This window comes from Coffea eugenioides, chromosome 7 (genome assembly GCF_003713205.1).
Source record: "Coffea eugenioides isolate CCC68of chromosome 7, Ceug_1.0, whole genome shotgun sequence".
Taxonomy (NCBI): domain Eukaryota; kingdom Viridiplantae; phylum Streptophyta; class Magnoliopsida; order Gentianales; family Rubiaceae; genus Coffea; species Coffea eugenioides.
This window is the reverse complement of record NC_040041.1, coordinates 40,169,063-40,173,919: the sequence shown is the minus strand read 5'-3', so window position 1 is coordinate 40,173,919 and position 4,857 is coordinate 40,169,063.

Sequence of the window (4,857 nt, the reverse complement as noted above, 5' to 3'; positions counted from 1 at the left end):
TTTAATTGTAAGTTATGGAAGGTAACGGTAGTAATGAACCGTCTCGGGGATGCTTTCCGGTGATCCGTTATTGAGAAAAGCCTAAGGAAAATTCATTGGAGATATAATCTAACTTGCTGAACTAGGACCCCATGTGATTGCCAGAGGGTTTACTCGTATCCAAATAACGGAATGATACGGGGGTCAATGACTGGAGATGGCTATCTGAGTAAACAGTGATAGTTCGAGAGGATAATCGAAAACTGAGAACAACTGTGAAGGCCCAGACTACTAGAATTCTAAAGTGGAGATTGAGATACTTAAGGAGCGAGGAAGACAGAGGCTCCTTGTGAGAAGTTTTAAAAAGTTAAGACCCGACTTGTTAGGATAGTGCCGAAATTAAAGACATGATGAATAAGTCGATGGTTGGGTGTGTTACCTTGGTTGAACAAGTGGAGAATGACAAGATATTCGATAAGGGACATGAGATTTAAAACTCCTAGTGCTGAGAATGAAAATGATCCTACGGAGGTAGTGAAGGTTTTTGGCTCCGCCAATCACTAAACTAGTGATTTAAACTATTTTAATAGTTTTTGCCAAACATAGACGGGGTGGCGCTCGCTTAAAGGCCATTGCATTTTGTATCTTGTTTCACTATGTTTCCTACCTTTTGAGGCAATTAAACGTTATTCATGGCATGCTTGACGTTACTGCTTCATGATTTCAAATCCATGATTGGGTTGTACCCATTTACGATTATTTTGGTGTTTTCTCTTTTATTCTTGTATTTGTTTGGCGTGATAAAGGTATCACTTTTCAAACTCCGTTTATGTGCACTCACTTTATATCATGCCTTTAAACATGTTAAATTTATGGGTGACCAAAAGAGTGAAAAGGATCGAGGGCGAGGGGTTAAGCAACCCCAAGCTCAAGGGGACGATTATAGAACGGCTGCTGGACTGAATCAAAACCCTAGAAACGAATGAAAATAATCGCGTTGTTATTGCTATTAACCAGACGATTGATGTCCTAGCATGATTAGTGGAGCGCTAAAACCCTAAACCAATCAACCAACCTAAGCATCAAGAAAGGTGTGAGGAATTGAGCAATTCTTGAAGTTCGTCCATCTAAGCACATGGAAAATCTAACCTCGAAATAGTGAGATTGATTTGAGAGGATACAATAAGGCACTAGTGAGAACAAGAGGTTATGATTTCTTCTCGAATGATCTTGTAGATAAGTATTGAAGAGTGAGCTGAGACATGGAATCTTTATATTAAGGAATAAGGCCCCCTTTCCTTGTTGAGTTTGTAATTATTGATAGTAATCTCATGGAGACTTAAGAGCTTACCCGTGTTAAGCAGAGAATGATTAAAGTTTGTATTCCGAGATAACCTATGAGCAAAAGAATGAAAGAGTATTATGGCTCGAGCTTCCATTGTAAATAGCTACTTATTTGATCCTTTGATTTACCTGGCAGGCTAGCATTTGACTTGAACCAACCGGTAAGATGACAAATTTGGAAAAAATGCGTAAGGAAGTGGACCTCCTTCAAAAGAAGGTAGAGTTTCAAAAGAAGTTGGCTGACTACTGGGAATGGCGGTGGAAATAAGAATATGCTGAGAAAATTGAGTTGCTATATAAGAACGTAGAACTGGAAATGAAATACAAAGAAACTTCTCAAGCTGGTCAGGCCATGACTTCTTGTACGACTTGTGGATACTGTGGTAAGCCCAACCACACAGAGAATGAATGTTGGAAGAAATCGGAAAAGTGCTTGTATTGTGGTAGCACCGAAAATCAGATTTCAAGTTGCCCCAGTGCCCCTAACAAAAGGAAGAAATACTTAATAGCCAATTAGTTTCGCCCGAAGCAATCGAATGTCTGATGAGAGTAATTAATACTAATAGCTGTAAAGAGGACCCAAATAGTAAAGGTTTCACAAGTCGAGATGGTTTGACTTTACTCGAGGGATAGAAGTTGTAACTTTACCCTAGACTAGACTGACACTTTTGGAGATTTAATCTTTTGTATAAGGGAAAGTCTTTTGTTATTTTGTATCTTGGTAACTTGGCACGTTTTGCTATAACCTTGTTGTTTCCCATTCCATTTTGAAATGGTTTGATAAACCTATCCCAACTTGATGTACCTATTATGATCCTTATGACATATGAAACTTTACTCCTCTTTTGATTGGTTTTATGACTTACATGTATGTTCAAATCTTACCCTACACTTTTAGATTTATAACAAGATGCGAACGGTGTTAGACATAGCCGGGGATTTAGACCAATGGCAAGGAGCCGTAATATTATTCAAATTGAATTTAAAATAGAGCTATTACCAGTTGAGGACCCTAGAAACTAATGTGTTTAAAATCACTTCTAATTCAAGATAGGGACACTTTGAACTTTCAATTACGCTGTTGGATTGACCAATGCACTAGCAGCGATTATGACCTGAATGCATCGGGGTTTTAAATAGTAATTAGATTAATCTGTGGTAGCATTTATTGATGACATATCGGTATACTCTAAGGTTTGAGGAGATCATGAAAGATACTTGATACTGTTTTACAAACCTCAAGAATACACCAACTTTCGTTAAGTTCGATAAATGTGAGTTCGATTGGAGGGAAATAGCCTTTCTAGGTTATACAATATCTAAGGAAGGAATTGTTATTGACTCAGCTACAGTGGAAGTTGTTTAAGAGGAAACGACTAGAAAATCCTACCGAAATTTGGAGTTCTTGGAGGTAGTCGAACCTTTCCTTTGGTTTGATCAAAGAATTTTCTAAGAGGACAAGACTTGACAGGTTATTTGGGATTTTAAATGTGAGGAAGAATTTTAAAAGTGAAAGGTATTTAACCGATGCACTTGTGTTAGTCCTATCGGGCGGAGGAGGTAGTTTTGTGATATATCCAGATGCTTTAAAGGATAGATTAGCATGTATACTAACGATACAGGATAAAACGATTGTGTATGTCTCTAGAAAGTTAATATATTACGAGAGAAAGTAACCAACTCATGAATTGGAATTAGTGGCGGCAATTGTAACATTAAGAGTGAAGACGTTACCTATGTGAGGTAGACATAAGGCCGATTATATTGCCCTATGATCTGGAAATTAAAATATCTAATGAGGAAAAATCAAGGTTTGATTGCTAGTTGAATGAATAGAAATTGTGCAGCATGGGTTGGAAAGCGTAAGTTAGTGATTGATCTGGTAGACTAAACCATTACGAGAATGATATTGTCCTAGGTGTGAATTTCGAGAACGAAATTCCTTTTAAGGAGAGGAGGATGTGAGGACCCGAAAATTTTCTTATTTATCGAATATTACAAGTTTACTTAAATATTTATTTACTCATTTTCTCCGAATTATTTATTTTGACCATTTAAAAATCCATTTATATGGAATAAAGCCTCTTTTATATTTTAAAGCGTTTTGTTGGAAAATTCACCTTTCGAAATTTCTTCGGAACAATGAGTACACGTTTTCGAGGCTATATTTGGATCGGGAGTGTATTAATATTGGAGAATTAAGAATGATCAATAGTAGATAAAGAAAAGTTAATTGAGGAATTAAAAGTGAATGAGTTCTAAGTAAGTGTATACCGCTTGCGCGTCGATAATTTTCTGAAAGACGCGCTGATACAAATTTATTGGAGATTTGAGGAAGTAATACAAGACTCATGTGAAGATTCACAAAATTCATCTATTTTAAACTCCTAATTCAAGCTCATTTAATTATTTATTTGACCAATTGCTCGGAATATTATTTTCTAACATTTTTAGACCTAATTATATGGATTTATAGCTTCGTTATATTTTTAAAGTGACTCGTTTCAAAATTTAATTTTTGGAATCTCGTTAATTGAAAATAGTAAATACGCGTTTGGAGTTAATAATCGATTCGAGGATACAATAAACTTGGAAAATTAGAGATTTGTAGGATAGACTTAAAATAGGTATTTTTATGTCTAAATACTCAAGTGATATGTAGACACCAAATTTTTGATTTTAAAACTTTGTTTATTTAATTGATTTAAGTTTAGCTTTATGTTTTCGATTTTAGTTTTTTTAGTATATTTATTTATTTTTGTTTTTGGGTCTCTTATTGCATTTTATTTAAGGTTAAAAGTAGTTTTTATATACTAAATTTTAGGAAAAGGAAAAGAAAAAAAAAGAAGAAAAAAAAAGGAAAATGGCAAGTGGGGATCATGCATAGGGACATGTGTCCCTTTTTGTATTTGACAACACCTCACCATCTAGACACTTGTAGGATAGGATTTGTTTTTGGAAAAAAATAAGCAAAAAAGGGTTGGCAGTGGACAAGAAAAAATGGAGAGGTCTTTGGGGGCTAAAAAAAGGAAAAATGGGGGAGGCTTCGGACGGAGAAAAAAGAAAGCAGAGGGTCAGGGCAGAAAGAAAAAAATAGAGCAAAAAGATCAAACTGACGGCAAGGAACCAGAAAAAGAAAGAAAAGAAGGGGGCAAGTGTGACGGCGAAAAAGAAAAGGGCGGAGAGAGGAACCGAGAGAGAGCTTGGGGGTGGAGGTTACGAAAAAAGGCTAAAGAAAAGCTTCGTGGAGGTCTAAAAAGGGGGACGGACAAAAGATTGGGGGGAGGAGTAGAAACGGGAAGAAAAGGAGGCGGCGGTTAAAGGATTAGCAAGGAGGGAGAAGAATAGCAGAGAGCAAAAGGGAAAATCTGGAATTTAGGGGGCAAGCAAAAAGGGAAAGGATCTGTGGAAAGGTCTGGAGGGAAGAAAACAGAGAACGAAAGAGAACAGGGGAGGATTCGGCTAAAGAATGGAGCAAAGGAAAAACGAAAAGAGGGAAGGGAGCAATGGACAGAGGAGGAAGAATCGGAATCC